The sequence below is a fragment of the Coturnix japonica genome, chromosome 20, assembly GCF_001577835.2.
Source record: "Coturnix japonica isolate 7356 chromosome 20, Coturnix japonica 2.1, whole genome shotgun sequence".
Classification (NCBI taxonomy): domain Eukaryota; kingdom Metazoa; phylum Chordata; class Aves; order Galliformes; family Phasianidae; genus Coturnix; species Coturnix japonica.
The window spans coordinates 11,330,727-11,350,874 of record NC_029535.1 but is presented as its reverse complement, the minus strand read 5'-3'; the positions used below and the strand labels follow the sequence as shown (position 1 = coordinate 11,350,874).

The 20,148-nt window shown below is 41.6% G+C and overlaps 1 protein-coding gene across 2 annotated transcripts in view; it reads left to right on the top strand.

Moving 5' to 3' along the window:
- TSHZ2 (teashirt zinc finger homeobox 2) overlaps nt 1–20,148 on the top strand; it is a 204,741-nt gene that overhangs the window by 145,149 nt on the left and 39,444 nt on the right. The window lies entirely within an intron of this gene.

Genomic DNA, 20,148 nt, shown 5'->3' with positions numbered 1-20,148 from the left:
GAATCTGAATCCAGCTCCATATTTTCATAGACCTCCACACTCTCAGCCCAGGAACTTGATTGAGCTGCTGTATAAAGGAACAAGGGTTTCAGAATGAGAGTCTACATGGCATATCCAAACATGAACTGCCATCAGGGACCTTACAGGATCATCCAACTAAATATTACTTTCTGCCTCTTGAAGAAGAGCTGTGCTTTAAAGGCAAAGAGGGAACACTTTGCACATTGGTCTTCTGAAGTTTTTCATAAAAGGAATTCAAGGTTTATTGGGCAGGAGAGAGAACAGAAATAGAAACATTCCTGGAGGTGTTCAAGGAACGTTTGGATGTGGTGTTGAAGGACATGGTTTAGTGAGAACTATTGGCAATAGGTGGATGGTTGGACTGGATGATCTTGTAGGTCTTTTCCAACCTTGGTGATTCTGTGATTCTGGAGGGAATGTCAGTCCATGTTCCAAGGACCTTTTTAACTTGACTAATCTCGCAGGATGAAATACTTCCACTGTCCTTGCACATAGAGGCTCAGGGTTTACCTGTCCCAGGTGTGTAACCCCAAGAGGCAGCAGAAGAGCAAATTCCAATTCATCTGCTTAGGCATCTCCTGGTGTGTCTAATTACTCATAGTGTAATGATGAAAATTTAGTGAAGTATCTTGGGTGTTACATGTATAGGATGGCAGCAGTCACAGGATTCTGCATGTTCTCCTTTAAAATTTTTCTTTCTGTCTTTTGATGTAACACACAAAATATCTGCTGTGTGATGCTGTTTCCAAAGGCAGTGCCTTCTTTTATATCCAGTAGCCAAAACCAGTGTGAAAGCAGGCTGGGAAGGGGGAACACCCATGTATAAAACCACAGCACAGAGCAAGTCACTGAGATTATAGGAGAGCAGCTGGCAAGAAGAGACATGTGCAGCCAGATAATAACAATTAAAAAGAAGGTTGTGATTCCACAGGTTTCTGAAAGCACTGTCACTCCTTAGCATGGTTTTTTGTTTAGAATCTCCTTGATTGCTATATTTATTTGCTGGGCAATATTTCAGCCTCTTAGATTTTGAAAATCTCCCTCACCTATTTCATGACAAGGCCGTCAAAAAAGTCACCCCTCTGAAGCAGTCATCTGAGGGAGGGAAAATCTGCTCAGGAATGTGGCACAGACGAAGTGAATACTTTTCCCAGTCAGCACTTGAAGAAGAAAATATCATAATATTTAAACCAGTTTTGAAAACTTTCCATGAAAATAGGGGAAGGGAAAAAAAAAACCAGCATAAAACACTGGTTGCATACAGAGAGAGGCCAAAGCGGGTTCAGTTACCATAGAGATTATTACTGGCAATTGGTACTCAACAGCAGATTGGGATCTGTTAACAATATTTTTATTAATATTTTTTCTTAATTGGTTATTTATGTATTTTGGATCCATCTCTGTGCCGAGCCCAGATTTTACTCTTTACCTGTCACTCTTTTTGACATGAAGCAGTAATGGCTGTGCCAGATATCAGGCATTCCCTCGATTTGTAAACACTAGCGTGGGTCACGAGTACCAGAATGATCAATAACACGTGGACGAGTCCCTGTGCTTGGCTTTGGGTGGCAGAGGGGGGTGGGGGGGGAAGCATCACAAATGCTCTCAGTCTCTGCAAGCCGTCTCCAGAAGCACTCTTCCATGCAAACCCTTATTGCCATTATAATTACAACAATTTTTTGTAGGTACAACAGAGAGGATTCAGAATGCCTTTTCCCTTTTCAGTATTGCCACGTGTATATGCAAGCCCAGAGATTTCACGTGCATGTTCCACTGCACAGACTGGTCTTTAGAAAATACCCTATTGTGAAGCCTTTCCCTCCCCTCCCTGTCTTCCCTTCCTAAAGGATCATCCTGATGCCTGGGTGTGCTGCTGCAAACGAAAACAAGTCTCATTTTCATCACCTCTCCAGCGAAATATGTTGAAGGGCCCATGTTAAGTTAAGGGACTTTTTTGACTAATCTGTTACAAACTGAATTGTTGTTTTTCTAAAGAGCGCCCCATCCTGAACATAGCCAACATTAAACACATTTTAATGTTACCAGACCATTACCCCATAGGAGTGCTGCTGGCAGCCAGGCCCAGCCAGGTCTTGATCCCTTTCCCCCTCACTTCTCCAGCTTTGGGGTCCCAGCAGTGGGGAATGTGCCCTGGATGGACTCCCAGCCCCACAGGGTGCTCTTGGAGAGACAGAAACAGGGGAAGAAGAGATGTGGCTTTTCTCCCCTAATCTCTTTTTGCTATAATGATCTCAAGGGTTATCTGTAAGGTAGTAGGCACTGCATTTCAGATGGAAATGTGATTTTCCAGCTGATGGTGTCACTTTAAGTAAACAAAGTTAATTCTGCTTCCTGCTATGCAAGGCCTAATCTCATTACCCAAACCACAAGTAGCATAACAGAAAATATTCCCAACTGTCAAAAGAATTTAGAATAAAGGTGGGAATTGTTTTTATCTTTTGTCCCACTCTCCCCCACCCCCACCCCCCCCCAGATCCCTCCATGCACATTAACTATCACATCAGATCAATTGAAACCTATTCAGATCCCTCAGTCTCTGCTTGAGGCTCCTCTTTCATTTCATGCACCTGTAGAATAATAATACTTATTATTAAGCTGCATCTTCCCCTGCTGTAAACCCCAGACAGCCCCTCTGTGTTTAGCAGAGTTTTTCATGGGTTACATGCAGAGCAGAACAGGGGAACCAGTGCTGCTGCTGCTGACTGCAGTGGGAGCTGGGCACTATGTGCTGTGGTGTTCCCAGCTCCAGCTTTAGGCAGGAGGAAATCCAAGCAAACTGAAGAGCAATTCTCAGCTCATCTCAAACCAGCCACCAGTCAGAGGAGAATCATTCACACAGCCCTACAACAACAGTGCTTTCCAAACCCTCTTCATTTAAAATGACCTTTATGTGATGAGAACGTCTTCCTTGCCGAGCCTTAATTGCTTAATTAGAGAACTGGGTTCTCTATTAGATAAACGTTTTTTAAAATCCTGTATTTTTTGGTATGTTATTTCTTTCATTTTAAGTTCATCAGCAACATATTAAGAGCTTTAAAAGGGCACTTTGGAGTGGATATAGTTTGGTATTTATTTATTTACTTGTTTGTTGTTTGAAGGCTTCGTTTCCTTCTCTTACCCTGAGATGTATTTACAGCACAAATCACTCCCTTTAGGAGTTCATCTGCCCTGCACTGCCGTGTTCACACACCACTGTGCAAAAAAGGAGGGGAAAAGGAGGAAAAAAAGGAAAGAAAAAAAAAAAAAAGAAAAAAAAAAAAAGCTGCCTTTCAGTGAACAGCTGTTACAGGTTCTGGGTGTGATTGGGAGCTTATTTAAGGGCAGGTGCCTGGGGCCTAATGAAGGATCCTGCCTCAGCTGTGGAGGTCCCAGCCCACTCCCTCCCTTATCACAGTAAGCCCTGCATGCAGCTGGTTGTGTTTTGTTTCCTGTTCTGTTTGATTTTTGAATGTTATCTTATTTTTGTGGAGGTATTTGTAAGGTCTGTTCCATCCATCTGCTGCTGCAGGTTTGCTTTGGACTGTGTGTTTGGTGGTGGTTTTAAAGAAGTCAACTGATCCTCTTGTTCTGGAAAGTTCTGTGGGTTTTGCCTTGGGCTGGGTTGTTCTTGGATAGTGTTGTTGTGCTGATGTGCTGCTCTGAAAGCAGAAGGCTCCAGAGGTGATTTGCACAGATGCTGATCACTGAGATAAGTGAAAACAAAATGGTATTTCTGAAGTAGTTCTTGGGGTTGGAGCAGTTGTGCTCATGCTGGAGCCTCTACTGCAGTGCTGGGGGTGCTGTGAGTGGCCATGGGGCACTAACATAAGAGGAAACCTGTTAAGATGCTAAAGCAATTGCAGGCTTTTCTCTCCAGCAGCAAATGTCCTCTTGCTGTGCTCTTTTTAAAGTAATACCTTACTGCAGGATGTTATAGAAAGTAAAATGGTGACTAATGGAGAAAACTAAGATGGGAAAAATGGACCTGAAGTGACTTTAGATGAAACTGGACTTTGAAAGATCTTTGCTTACATTCATTTCAGCCTAGTTGCTTTTAAGGATCGCTGTTCTGCATAGGTTTCTGGAGTGTTATTCATCTGTTTGCTAATATGAATTCAGCTCATGGCAAGAGTTAATTGCAAAAGGTGATACGGCTTCTTTTTGAGTAGTTGTGTGTGGTATTTTGGGCAGGCTTCCTTTACTCAAACTCTGAGCCAACAAAGAGCCAGGTGGCTGCGTTGGCATAGTACTGAGCACTACGTAATAAACCTGATGAGGGTTTATTAGCTTGGCACTATACTCCCTGAATTTTAAGGGGTTTGGATGAGTTCTGGCTGGCATCCCATTGGGTCAAACATACCCCTTGTTATACGTGCTGAAGGTGATATGGAATCATGCAGTCCTGGTCTTGCTGATCTGTGAAATTCATTTGTCCTACTACCTGTACAACTTACAAGATATTTTTATATTGATTTAAATTTAAAACAACAAAACTTGTGTCGCTTATTAAAGATGGAGAAAACATGAGGAGTCTTTGAGGTGGGGCAGGACGTTTGTGTGTGTGTGTGGCTGGAAATAATGTGTACAAATGGCAAGTAATTGATGTTTTACATGCAAAGGCCAAAAATACTTAGAAATGATCTATGTTTATTATGTTTGTTGTAGCCCAGGGTCATAGACGGATATGACTTTCAGGAAAAAATGGATAGAACTTGTAGTCTTGAAAATGTATATTTTACTGTAGGGCATTTTCAAAGGCTTTTTTATTGTCTGCATCCTCTTTTTCACTTGCAAGTTTTGTTTTCTGTATATTATTCATGATGTCTGTCTTAATAAGTTTTGGGCCAAGCTGTTGTTTTCTGTTAATAGTTTGTCACAAATAACGTTGCCTGGATGTGGTGTTGGAGCTGCCCTGACACAATGCCCTGTGCTGACTGAGGTGTCAGCCCTAGGAGCAGGATGGTGAAGCCCATCGTGAGGGTCAGATTTGTTCCCCCACTTGCAAGTTTTTCTCCCCGAACCCTATTCAAAGCCTTGCTAAGAGCTGGATGACTTCTCAACAAACAATCATTTGAGTGTTTAAGTAGAAGAGGAATATTTGTACTTATTTTCTTTCTCATGTCATAAACATCTCTGAGACCATAACATCCTATTAAGGCAGAGTAGGGATGGCGACAAAGTGTCTGATTGGATCTGTGATCTGCCCATTTCTAATGAAGGGAAAAAGAGAGATGTGAGTGTTAGGGCTGAAAATAAAGTAGAATTTCTTTAGTGCTCTCAGTACCTCCAGTGGTGAAATTCACTCCCGGGGGTAAGAGCAGAGTTCAGGTTAAGATCAGTGATGGGATCTGGTTCTCTGCAGGTGCTCCCACTTGCTCCTGTCCTGACTGGAGTTCTGACTCTGTGAGAGTTGTACTATTATAACAACTTGTATTTGTGGAGTGAGTAGGCAACAGAAACACCCATTTGTTGAGTAGTATACGCACACACATTAAAACAACCTTTGCACAAGATGTCCTTATTACTTTCTTTTTCCCTTTGGTGTATTTTCCCCTGCTTTTAAATGGAATATCTGATTTCTGGTTGCAGTTCTGAAAGCTGTTAGCTAGTTGAGAGCTTCAGACTGAGCAGGAGTCAAAGATGGCTCTTTTTTGTAACTCCATCTTCCACAGTCTTCTGTAAATGCAAATAGTGAAAGGAGATGCCCCGATGTGAAGATGCTGATATTCACGTAGTATAGGAAGTGCCAGTGTGGTATGTGTGAAATAACTTTATCACAGGCCATTTTGGAAGCCTTTTTTAGCAGGGGGAAGTTTCCCCAAGTAAAAATGTGTAAACTCTGTGCAAAATTGAGACATTTGGAGTTGGGGGGGTTGGGGTGGGGGGAAGGAAAACTAATTGCAATTGCAAAGTCGTTTCCTTCCAAGGTTTTTGCTACGGCTTTTGTAGCTGAACAAAGGAGCCAAGCGGAGGTGCTTGTGCGTGGACGTTGTGTTTTGCCAACCCTGCCGAGCCTTCCCTGGGCTCTGGCCGTCAGCCCTTTGGCAATACCAGACTTAGTTTTAAGCTTTATTTAAACATTTGCTGAGCTCTAAGGCCTGATCCTTTCCTTGGGTCATTTTCCCAACAAAGCAGTTTCTCTGACTTGGACTACTTACCCCTGACTACAGGCAGGAGTGGAGCTGGGACATGTGGCGCTGTATCTAAAGATCTGTTGGATCTCTCAATAAAACAAACATGTTGTTTGAAGTTGTTTAGCTGTTTCTAGAGCAAAGCAAGGACTTCAGAGAGAATACTTTGACAATGGGTGAGGAGGAATCTGTTTTTCTGCCTTCTCCCTGCCCTTCCACCCTATTCCCCTTCCTCTTTCCCCTTTTTGACTTCTCTGTTAACTATTTTTCCAAGGGAAATTTCAAAGTTAAGTCTACAGTAAAACCTTTTGCCAGCACAGTAATTTTGGTTGGGGCTGTTGTTCTTATTTTTACAGCACTTCTATATTGGCACAACAGTCAACATAGGTTCAGCTGTATTTTAAAGTGAATTTGCTGATGCAGCTTATTTCATTGAGGGAACTAGTAAAAACTCAACTGCTACAAACGCTCTTTTCGCAGGACAAGCTGCATCTGTGTGAGTGGGCTTTGGTGTAGCTGTAAAACGCAGGGTTGGCCAACAATGTAACCCTCACAGGCAGTCCTGTTGAAATGTGCTGGCTTTGAACTTATTTGGCCTCCATATGCTAAAGGAAGCATGGCTGGAATACACTAAATTCACAAGACTGAAATGAGCCTTATAGTGATTAAATCCAACTCCCTAAATGTAACTTAGGCAACTCTGCAACTCGACTTCTGTGACTTAATCACTTATAGTAAAAAACAAAAATACAGCTGTGCTAAATAGAAAACTTGTGGCTATTGCTCTGTGTCCCTCTTTGATTGTAGTGTTATCAAAAGATATCATTCTAGCATGCCTTGGTTCCCCAGTCTGTGAAACAAGCACCCAGCTATGTCTCAGTGCTGTGAGGCTCAGGAGCTTGGCTAGTGAGGTGTTTGTACATCTTGGTACGCAAAGGATACAGGCAGAGTTGCCAACACCAGATGAAGGGGACTCTCTGGCCATTTTATACTTGTGAAACAGTAGCACCACTTACTGGTTTTGCTGGAGAAATTCCATCCAATGAACCCAGGCGATGTTGTTTAGCTTTTGTTGTCATAATAACTATTTTCTGAGAGCTGGGGAGGTGTACTCCTTCCTTACCCTTCTTGCCATAGCCCAAAGGATCAAAGATAAGGATTATAATGGTTGCGTTTGAGCAGAGGATTTGTTGATTGGGATTTATCCTTTTAAATATGTGTAAGTCATAGAAAAGCTTTGCAGTCAGAAGTATTGACTTCATTGATCCATGCCAAGAGCAGAAGAAATGCGTGTGGGTTGAAGTGGAAAGGCTGTGTGAGATGCTTATAATAAAGATGTTATCTGATAAATAAGATATTACTTTGTTCCTGACCAAGGGAAATTAGAAATCCAGACTGTAAGTACACCAGTCAGTTCATTCCAAGTTAACTGTGGCAGTATTTGTCTTTGGTGATCAATATTCAGTATTAGGACCTTATGTTCCTGTTTCTGGTCAAAGGAGATAGCTGTGCAGGTCCTGCTTCTGCATTGTTTATGGGTTTTACGAGGAGAATATCTGAATGAATCAACTTCAGGAGGATAATGAGCTATAAATGCGCAGAACATCACCTTCATCACTCAGAATAAAGTGGATGTAGTGTAGGTCATGATATTACCTTTGGAAACAGCTAAAATCCCCTGTCTTATTAGCTGAGATTGCAGAGGCTGACAAGGGAGGCAAGTGGGGTTAGAGGTGCTCAGTGTAAGTGGAGAGTGAATTGTCACAGGTGGGGCCATCCCTTAAGACATTGGCAAGGCTGAATATATCACCTTACATGAACAAACAAACAACAAATCCTATAGGAATAACAAGGGCAGCTGCTGCAGAAACAATTGCCTGGAAGATGCAGGGATACGGTTTAGGAGTGCAATGTTGTGTAGTTGGGTCACTCTCCTATTTGGAGCAATAGAAGCTGATCAGCCTGCAGATACAAAGTAGAGCATGGGGGTACTATCCCCAAGCACTTCCAGTTGCAGGGACTGCTGCAAAATAGGGGAGAGGCTCATTCTGCAGCCACTCGAGCTGCAGCCCTTTTCTTCTTTCCTGGCAGTGACGCTGTTCTGACTGGTACAGGTAGCAGAAATCCCACCTTGTTTCTGCAGCCCTCTCCTTTAAGAACACAAACTTCAGTGGTTTCCACAGTATGCCCTGGGTCACCTCCTTCAACTTTTGAACTCTCTTAGCAAACCCATGGTGGGCAGAGAGAGGGGGAGTCCTCACCCCGTGGAAAAACCCGATCCGAAGAATTCTCAAGGGGACAATTGAGCGCTATCAAACACAACTGCAGTAATACTTTACTGTCTGCTGCAGATATTGAGCCCTCATTGCAGTAATTGTCACGGTGACAGAGCTGGGAACACTTGCTGTAATTAGGACAGTTGTTTTGTCATGTGTAACGATCTGAAGAGAAGCAAGGAAAGGAGGCGAACGAGCACTAATCTGCTGTAGCGTGGTGGAGGAGAACCATGCGCGGAGCAACACGCGGTGCAGCTGCTGATCTATTGTAAATTCAGATGAGCAGGCGTTTTGGGAAGGTGAAGAAATAAATGTTAAAACAATACAGCTATTCAGGGGAATTCATGCTCTCTCAGGTGTCTGTATCTGGAACAGCAAGTGCAGATGTTTTGCTATGAAGAGGTTTTGAAGGTGAACCTGGTGACATCTAAGAAATCCTCAACCAAAAGTGTGTGTGTGTGTATACAGGTTCAGAGGTGTGTATAGAGAAACTTTAAATAGAAAAAGTAAGCACATCTCTATAAATTGTGTGCATTCTGCTGCTGAAGTTTAAGAGCACACAGTGTGGAATTAAGAAAGCTGGACATTTGAGTGTTGTGTGTTTAGAAGTGCCATTAAATCCTTTTATTTTCTCCACAATAATGGTTTCAACCTCCTCCATTTTTGGTAAGCACAACCTCATCTGCTGAAAACATAGACTGCTGTCACTGCACTAGGCACACTTAGGCAACTGCAGGGCTGCTCAAATAAGAATCATGCCTAAGAGTGGTTAGAGATGGTAGTAGAACTTTGCTGATGGAAGATTTCCAATCCAAAGCGTTTTTTCTATGAGAAATTGAACTTTCAACTGAAATCGCTCTTTTCCTGCTTTCTGAAGAAATAAAAACCTGACATTTTCCTTCACAGCTGGAAAGATCTGGAGGCAAATGGCACTTGCAACTTCGTGTTTGTTTTTAGCATTAAGCTAAATTTAGTGTGTGTATTTTCAGTTATTGTTTAGCTCTTTAGCTTTTACTATTCAATGGAATCTTGCCTACAATACTGATGCCAAGCAGAGTTTTACCACTTCCTGTAGGACCAGATTTTCATTACATGGAGTTCTTGTAAGGATCGTGAATGTCCAGTAGTGGCGGTTATCAGCCTGTTACCTGGATTTTACAGAAGGTTTTGGGGATGACTCAGGTGGCAACAGATCACTTAAACTGATGTTGATTCCAAATAAAACAACATAGCACTTACCTTCGAAATCTACTAGCAAGGAATTAGAGTACAGTGTGATTAACGAGAGCTGGGGGGCGTTGAGGACCTTATGTCTTGTTAAACATGCCATCTTTTTGGCAGGATTAGAGGTCTACAGAGTAACTGGGCTAATGAAATACCCATGGACTTCTCCTGAGTGTTTTACTTAGTCTACCTAATATTTTCCTTTATCTCAGGTACTTAACTGAGTCACATGGTTTAAATGTTGGCTCACTGGTGGGTGTTGCAGTATTGTGAATGGGTTATACCAAGGAAATAGCGTCTTTTAAAAATATTTTTGTCTACATAATATTAGTACCAGTGATCCAAGTGAGGCTATGAGATGGAATGTAATGGAGAATAACTAGAAGAAAAATGTGTAGGAACATAATAAGTCTGCAGGTTAAGGTGCTTCAGTCCATTTTAATATGGTTACATATAAAGAAAACTTTATGGGAAGAAAGAATATAGACCATATCTACTTGTTCCTTAGAGTAATTTTCTCAGTGAGCTCTCATTATCTAAGTTCTCAGAACAGTGCTATGAGGGAGACTGGGACAACTCCATATAACTAAAACCAATGACAAATTAACTATAAGAAAACCCAAATAAAGAAAATAGACTTAAGGAATAGATTTTAATCTTATATGAACCTTTAATTGGGTCACCACGTGAAAGGTCCATGTTTCAAGAATATGAGGGAAAACTTGGAGGTGGAAAGCAGAGATGACCTGAAGGCTGGTAATACACCCAGCACTGTGAGTTTTAAAGAACTTGACATATTCAGCTATCAAAAATGGTGAAAGAAGCTGTGATTGCTGTATATAAGCATCACCGTGCAGAAGCCAGCTCCAGCCTAGCTGACAAAGCACGTTTAGCTGGGTGTTTATGTTGACCAAATTTAGCAGTAAAGTAATGCATTAAAATAAGACTCAGTCTCTAGTTGAGGAGGTGAAGGAAACATCCAACAGTTTCACGAGTGCACTCCTGGGTGTTCTCCTTTCTTCCCAACAGGATTCGAGGCCCTTTTAGAAGTACATATCTACAATGAAGTTAGATGGCAGGGAAATGTCATTGGAAACACAATTTAGATCTGACAGGTCGTGTGTGCTTATGTATGTATGTGTGTGTGTCTGAATGGGCGTTGGTGTGACAAAGCAAAGCAGCTCATTTATGTGAACATTAATTAGCATGTTTGTGTTTCTTGCAAGGCTATAAATGAGATTAGATGGTTTGTTCAGCCGGACAACTAAATAATCCAGTGGGTGTTCAACCCACATAAAGCTTTTTTCTTTTTAGCTTTAATCACACTGAGAAAGTGGATGTTTTGTATTTGCTCCTTTGCTGGGTAGTCAGGTGTGATTTTAATTTCTTGGTGTTTCCCTTTTTTTGGGAAGGGGGAAGGTTAAAAATATGTGCTTTCAATAACACGTCGAGTGGAAGCCTATTTCTTGGAATGGTTTTCTCAATACCTTTCTTTTGGGATTTCAATGTTTGGGGTGTTCTAATAAAACCAGGGGGAAAAAGAAGCCTACAGGAAGGAAAGACCTTTTTACTGAAAGTCTGATTTAGCTTAAAAACTTAATTTCCACTACAGAAATGGAGGGGGGAAGATTTCAAGCAGAAAGAAAGAAATCAGACAGCTCCAGTGTCCTGCATCAGTGTCTGAACCTTGCCAGCAGTTCTGTAAGAGCAGGGACTGACAAAATAATTCATTAACAGGAATGTTCCCCTCACGGAGGGAATTGAATAGCTGCATGAGAAACTTTGAAGCCTCCTTTGTGTATCCAAACAGAAACATGGCTCAAAGAAACAAACGTCTACAGCGTGTCTGAGTGCTGTGAACTCTGGGCTATTTGTGGATTGGCTTTGAGAGAAGTTGCTCTTGATTTAAGAGCGCATCCTGAAACTGCAGACTGGAGGCTGGAGAGGCTGGCAAGGAGGAGAATAGTGAGGAGAGCTTCCCTGGCAACAAAGGCACAGCAATTTGCTCCAGTGCTGTTGTGAAAAGAAGATGCTTTTGTGAGTAGCAAGACAAGTGATAAGTGCAGCATGAAAGCTCTGCGAAAGTAATTGTTCTCCCGAACTCGGCTCGCAGTGGTCAAGGTCTAAGACAGGAGATCTGTTGGAAGTCTCTCATTTAACAGTGCAGCTTAAGAGACTTCTTTCCCAGCAAATACAGCCTTTGCCTGCATCCCGGTTGCTTACTGCAGTTACACCGAGGCCCTTGGGCTAATCTACTGATCCCTGCCCAAGAAATGCTTATGCCAACGTGCTGGGAGTCTCCTTTGGTTTTGTACACCCATCTTATTACACTAATAATGCACTTTCTGGGTTAAGAATTGTTTTCAGGTTGCTCATAGAATGCTATTTTGCAATTTCCATTTTAAGCTTCTGATTTTTTTTCTGCAGAGCCTTGTAGCAGCTGTTATACAGTTGTGCATTGCTGCAGGTGTATCTCTAGCTGGTCTGCTACAGCAAAGCCTGGGGTGGGCAGTCAGTTCCTCGGTCCTTATCAAATAGCAGTGGATTTTCCTTAAACTCCGATTAACCAATGATGTTTGCTCTGATTTAAATTCTTCTGTCATATATCTCACTGTAGGACGGAGAAGTTTGCTGAATTTAAAGAGGGCTGCCACAGTTGTGTAAATGAACGAGATGTTTTCTTAAAATAACTATTTATGCATGTAAATCTCTCTCTGAATCTTCTAAACACTTCATCTCTCCCTCTAACTCATGCAGTGGCATCTCTCTGTCATGCATGTCACATACAACCAGATTGTAAAACCCAAGGAGCAGAGGGCATGTCTCCCTTCCTTTCGTACAATGCCACTGAGTGGCTGGAAGGATGAAGAGGAGATAACATTTCCTTACCATCAGTGTGACCAATTAACAAGGCCTCTCCCTGATGAAAAATAGATTTGAGACACTGTTTATTTTGAAACTGCCAAGTTCACATTTATTTCAAATTAGTTTTAGGAAATGGGGTTTTGTTGCCAGTAGGTTTTTTTTCCAACTGAAAGTATGGTCTCAGCCCAAACAAATATGATCATGTAATAACATTACAGGAAATTTCTGCTTGTCAGTTTTCATTTGGTGTTGTGGCTTAAATGTGTTGCTTGGGAGGGGGAAGGTGCAGCAGTAAAAATTGCAATGGAATTAGAACTTGCAACATAAAACATTCCATTCACATGGCATTTCCTATGCATTTTTAAGTGACGAGTATTTTTGCTCAGTAAGTTTCAGAGATCTAGAAAATGTAAAAATAAGGGAAATCACAGCCGGCAGCAACAATTAAATCTATGAAGTTGACTTGAGGAGATACGAGTGTTTTTAACTGTAAGGTAGTAAATTGTTCATGCAACAGGGGAGTACTGAGCAGAGCTGGTATCCACACCTCTCACTTATCCCCTTTCACTATAAAAGTTATCTCCTGTATTGTCTGGCTTTTAGACTTACTTTCCTAGGGTGGGAATAAAGTAGATTAAGGACCATCTGTACAAGGCAAATTCTGTGCATGCAGTTTTTCTACATAAAGCCTCTCTGGGTGCACCTCCAGCTTTCTGTTGCTTATAGAAATCATTAAATGGGCTGGGAGGGAAAGCCAATGGTGTGCTGAGGTGCCTGGCAGAAGGTGGGCTGGTTTGGTCCTGAGGATACAGAGCTGCTTCATGGGAGACAGAGTTGCTTGTGCTGCTGCCCCTGACTACATAGAAATGCCTGAAGACCCACAAACTGCTGCTGCTCTTTCATAGTGCTGCCTGTTCTCTAAGTGTTAGCTGTGTGGCTGCTACTCTCCTGGATAGGAGTGATCTAACCCTTGCTTGCAAAAACCATCACTTAGCATACTGACCCTCATCAGGACAGGTTGTGTTTAGTTTCATATTTTCATCAGAAAGGAGCTCTGATTCCTGTGTGTGTTCTGGCTGGAAAGCTCATTTTTGAGGGATTGTGATGAAAACTCTGTTCTAGCTGTGTGTTTTTTGCCCTATCATGAAGTAAAGTAGAAAGAAATGATCTTGATTCACCCCTCAATTACATTAATTCATAGCCCTGTAACCCCAGGAGCTATACTGACATATTAATGATGAAACAGAGCATGTGATCAGTTCTCTATTACTGTGAAAGGAGTGTTAAGCCAAAGGTGAGTGAAAACTTTAGAGACTGGTAGCATCTAAATGGAAAAATGCTGTTTGTCCCGGATCCTAGAATGTGTACATCGATGTGATCCAGGTTTTCAGGATTTAACACTGAGTCCTCATTTCAAGGAAAAGTTTCACAAATTCCTTTTGTTGAAGTCATTTCCCATTGCCCCATCCTGGGCACTGATGCTCCTGCTCAGGGCTGTAGTCAGGGCATCTACACATGGGATCTGCTGCCACGAACACTGGGACTGACCCCCTCCATTTATCCTTAGCCCTCTCACCCAGACTGCTGAGCACAATGGACATCTTGAAGCTTGTTTGCTCTGGGACTCTGGAGTTTATTTCCAATGATAAAAATCTCTTTTTTCCAGCTCCAGTGCAAACAGATTTCAGAAAGCTGTAAGGCCAGCCAAGTGTGCTGAAGTAGGCTCTGGCTCCCATTTGCTCACTGGCATTTTTTGACAGTATTGGAACCTGTTACATTAAAATGGCGTCCTGAGGGCATTGGAAGCTGCAGTATGTGTCTTTGGGGAGATTTGGCAACTTTGAATTCTCAGGCAGGATTTACAAAAGCTACAATAAACCAAGGAAAAACTCATTAAAAACACACTGAAATTGCTTTCATTTACAGTAACCCTTCTCTCACACATCTATGGTTTTAGCTACCAGCAGCAGGCTGAAGTTTTAGCTGGGGAGAGGAGTAGATTACTGAGGGACATATTAGACATGGAAGCATTCACATACAGCGTGAGATTGAGTTTCTACAAGTACTCGAGGGCACGCACAACTACCTGTTCCCCATATACATAAGTAAACATGTGTTTCTAACCACACTGCTGTACATACACCATGTGCACAGCACCTTTCTGTGGATGCCTCCTGATATGCAAGTGAGTGGCAGGGAGGTGATGGTCAGACTGACCATGTGTGACTCAGTGGGCCCCAGAAAAGCACAGGAGGCTCAGGGTGAGTCTCTGAAAGTCAGTGGTTTTTCTTGTGTTTCCAGAAAGTATGTAATTATCTTTTCTGATCCACCCCGGACTGAATATCTGATAATGCATCTAATGAAACCTATAAGTAGTATTTTATGAAGCTCCCATTCCCTCCCAGGCTCACCAGGGATCATTTTTCCCTTTGAAACACGGCTCATCATTAGGAATCAAAGATGTTTGATATACAAAATAATTCCCCAAATTAGAGTTTGTCAAATGCAGGTTTGCAAATCTCCTTGTGTTCCCCCTCTCCCCCCCTTTCCATCTCTCCCTTTAGTTTGATTATATCTCACAACCGGGGGCAAAATTGTTTTACCCTTTCCCCTTCTGCCTCCTTCCTTTATCTGCCCCCCCCCTCCCTGGCTGCAGCTCACTTCTAGGCTCCCCCTGGTAGCTGTGCCCATGCTGGGTGCTCATGGCCATCCCTGGGGCTCAGAGCGGTGTCTGAGAGGAGCAGGAGGGGACGTGGCTGGTTCTCCCTCCTCCAAGTGCCAGCAAACGGTTAACGGTTTAATACTTTACAAAAAAGTCAAGACAGACTTGTGATTCTTGATGTTAATGAAGGTGTCACACATTGTCTAGAGAAAGTTGTGCCTGGCAATCTTCCTTTTTTCGGATGCCTACACCACTGACATTTCATCTCGCATTCAAAGAGCACTACCTTAATGAAATACGTAATTAACATATTATAATTGTGCTGAGCGCTGTGATGATTTTGACAGAAATCATTTTCCATATCTAATACTATGCTAATTTAATCTGTTCCTCACTCGCCGACATGACCTTTAGTGATTAAGTTTCACTGAGGAAATTTTTTGATGGATTGATTTATCAGCATTGCGGAGACAACAAAGGCTGTGGGTGCACGGCAGAAGCCGGGGCGGGAATGGCCCTCCGTCCTGAACTTTCTGCCTGCAATGTCCTCTTTCCAGAGACTGCTTGTCTGATCTACTGATGGAATTTGAGAAACGTGACATCTGTGTGTGGGTTTGATCTCTGTGATAAATACAGTAAATATCTGATTGTGCTTGTGAATCCCTTGGAAGGAAAACTTCTCCTTCCCTCTGCCCTATGGGGAGCAGGCTGTGCTGACCCCTCCCACCACAGACACCCAGGGCCCTTGGACCTTTCTTAATTAATCCAGCCGTTTTCTGGGTGAAATGGAAATTGCATTGAAACAGGGCTGTGAAACATCCCATTGCAGCCTCCTCACTGCATCGTTCCATCAAACTTTCTTAAATGTTTAGTATGGAAGTGTGTTTTCTATCCTGTATGTGCATTTTCTAATGTGCGCACACAAGCATGCATAGATCCATACAGAGGTATAGAAATAATTTATGCACTGTGCATGCTCAATGATATCCCTGCTCAGACGTTGTAGAGGAAGCTTAGTAAACCTCCTGATGTTGCGAAGTATGTTACCTCTATCTCACAGTGCAGAAATGAGCGTGTGCCTGTGGGAACACCCAGGTGTGCCATGAATCTCCCACAGGATATCAAATTGTTCAGTTGTTCCATAAAACTCTTCTATATCAGGTGGCCTCTATCCATTGCTTTGTAATTTGACAGTTTCTTTCTATCCTCGCAGCATATCTGGCTGCTTGTGCCGGGGTCTGTACTGGGGGGAAAATGTCCTCCCTGACCCTCGCAGTGCTTTCTTTTATCCCCCAAAGCATGAGATTTGAGTTATCTTTGGATGTTATGCTGCAGCTGTTGCTGGTCATAAACTTGAGGAGTTCCTTGTAGTGCATTAGGACGAGCAGCTTTGCTGCTTTGGAAAAAGCAGAGATACCATCTCACTTTAAAGAGAGATCATAATAATATTTAATTGACAACATCATTGAAATGAATGCTGTAAAAGCTAGTCACACAAATCCTTCAGTTTTTGTTTTATGTTTCAACTCGCTGCAGACTTCTTCAGAGGAGTTAAGGCACACGTGTTCACTTTCTTTAGTAGGTGATGTAATAGCTTCATTTGAAAAAACTTGCTGATAAGTCCTGGATTGTCCATGTTTGAGCTACACTATGCAAAGAATAGATGCTGAAGGGGCAGGGGGAGTGAGTCCAGAGAGCAGAGGGAGCTGATGCTTCCTGCAGGACTTGGAGTGCATCTTGCACCTTGTGTTGGCAGAGGAGTGCTGTTCTCCCTCTTCTGATGGTCAGGCTGCAGGCAGCACCTGCTTGAGGAAGTACATTCCTTGATGGTGAGGAATCACACCCTTCTATGTTGGGCCTCAGTTTGGTTCTCAAGTTGATGACTTTCTTCTTTTATTTTCTTAAATAACAATAACAAAAAACAAACAAAGAACAAAAAGGGATCTCATCTCTCAATAGAGCCTTTCCTGTCTTCTGTTCTTTGCCAAAGGATGGACCAGAGCTAATTATCTCACAAATCCTCTGCTCTGAAAAAGAGAAGCCCTGAGATATTTGGCATTTGTCTATATGTTCTGGCCAAGTCTGTTGGGCAGCTGCATACCGAAATGTGTAAACCACGTTATGACTGTGAAACTATGAGTCATTCGGTGTTATTTACCATTGATACTGGCAGGCGGCCTGATCTGTTACTGTAATTATGTCTCTGTCTCTACCAGTGAGATCAAAAGTACAGAAATTCCAAGTAATAGGACTACAAGTACATGAATAGGGTGAAACTCCAAGCATCTGGATTGGAGAAAAGGATATTGAGTGCACAGTGTAACGAGAGATCAAAGAGGAAGCTAAATCTAATAAAGCAGTAATAACTGGTAAGCTCCACTTCCAACATATGGAGCATCAGAATTTGGTATTAAAATGTTATTTCTTAAGAAATGTTGAGAACATTTGGGCCTGTACTTCTCTAGTCTTGGTATTTCTGCATCCATACATCCATATTTAGGAGATTAAATTTAAAGAAATATTGTTTAAAAAATAATAAGAATAATAAAAAGGTGGTGTGCGGGGGAGAGAAAATAATCCCAAAGAAATTTAGATATTTTCATCTGTGGTCACCTGGGTACTTCTGGTTGTTTTACTGATGAAACCCATAGGACAGAAGGGAGACAATGGAGTCTGCAGCCATGCCTGTTCATCAAATGCTCTTTTTCATTAGTACAGTTCACTTCAATAAAATCCTGGGCACTTTTGATAAGACAGTATTCAAGGAACAAAGCTGTTAGGAAATGACTTGCTCATAAGTTCCAGCAATAATTTTTGGCCTTAGAATATTACTTGGTGTTTTTCATTGTCAGCTGAAAATGAAAATGTAGCATTTCACTTGTAGCCCATTAGAAATGAAGCAAGGCGTGCAGCTCTTTGCAGTTGATCTACAAATTGCACCAGAATACTTCTGTGAACTTTTCATCTGCCAGTACTCCTGGGAGGGAAAAAACAACAACATTCCCAGAAAATGCCCATTAATTTGAATGACTGAATATTCAAGAAGGTTTTTTTCTTATCAAGGTTTCTACAGAAGGAAAGTGAAAATTAGTAAAAAATGTGTTGAGTGTAAATGGAACTTGACTGCTGCATGAAGGAAGGTCCTTAGCACCAAATTCTTTGCAGAAGGATGTATCTCTTGTAAGATGGCTGGGAATAGAAACATTTGGAACATGGAATGGAAAAATTAAAGATAAAAGCAGTGAGTAATTCTGCTGTAACTCCAACTGTATTTTGGTATCCCTGTTCTTTAATTGGTTTCTGATATAATTTATAGCTTTTATATTTCCATCTGTGGTAACGTTAGTATGTAGGCATTGCATAGCATGGCTTGTGGGAGAACTGGAGTTTGGAAAGACATTGGTGACTAGATTAAGCGTGAGCCAGAATAGAAACAGAAGGATAACTTCTTTTTTGGTGGCCCACGGTATAATTTGCATTAGTATTCTTTGTTGTCTGGCTCTTCATCAGCACCCTCTGACATCTTAGAAATGATAGTTACGGCTCTTTTAGCCTCAGATCTTGTTTTAAGAGAGCACTGAAAATGTTTCTACACAGCATAGCCTTAAGGGTTAGACTGTAAAGCATAGTTTGTAGGTCCCTTACAGTGGCTTCCTATTAGGCAATAGACTTATCAAATATGAAAGCACTTGGTATTCTTTCTTCCAAAAAAGAGAAGGAAAAAAAAAAAACATCTGGAGAAAACATTATGGCCTTGAATCTGTTCAGATCTGCCCTTTAATTTGGAATGTTTGGATGGATGAAATCACAGGTCTTTATTCATGTCAAAGAAATACAACACTAGGAAGGTAGAGTTGTGTGTATGGCGTGTTTGGACTTAAATTAAGAATTCAATCCCACATCTATAAAAATGAGCTGTATGTGTACATTCTCCACAGCCCCTGAACTTCAAAAGCGAAGGGAGCAGCTGTCTGTATCTGTGAGCATTGCCACTATCCTCAAGAATTGCCACTTTCAAGAAACCCATTAAATAAATAAATAAATATGCTAAATACCACTCCCAGCTGTGGAATCAACAACAAAACAAACAAACAACCAAAATCTTGCGGTGCTGAGATATCTAAAGCAAGCCTTTTTTTCCGAGGCAATATTATTGAGGTGCTGAACAACATTTGATCACTTGCAACCCTTTCAACTGACGTTCTATTCACATGTCTCTTTCATTATGCAACAGATGGTGAGTCCTGTCGCTGATTTTTTTTTTCTTCAGATTCACAAAACTTCAATGGATTGTAATATGACCCTAAAAACAAGTAAAAAAGAAAATGCATGTTAAGGTTTTATCTTTGATAATAATCCATTGACAGAGAATAACAACTGACCTCCTATAAAGAAAAAGAAAAGGCACGTTTGCCTTATTTTATGAAGAGCATTTGTCTAAAACATTTGACTGAGGTGCAGAATGTGGCCTTCAGCTGAAATGAAAGATGGTCCTTCTGTTGCTACATGAAGCCATATTTGCTGCTGCAAAGTGCAAAAGGATAGGCTGACAAACTGATAGTGTGTCAGGAGCGTAACAAACTTGTATTCATCTCCACAAACATCTGCATATTTATGAAGATTCTGAACCAGAAATGTTTCATTTAGAGGCAAATTTAAGATCGCCATCATCTTGATGTCTGAACTGCTAGAAAGGTCTTCTAATATTGTCCCTCTGTTGGTGTTCGGTCACTTATTAATAGGCAGTTTGTGGTGTTGAAAGACTAGAGAGGGAGTCATAGAGCAATTAAACGTTATGCTCCATATGCTTTTGATGTTTTTTGATCTCAGTCTATACTAACTAGATCCTGAATTATTATGCCATGAGTTATTAGATGAATTAGTTTGCAATAATAAGTGAAATAATAATAACGCTTGTATGCTGATAGATCTTAAAGTTATTTTCACACACAGAGCTCAGTCTGGCGAA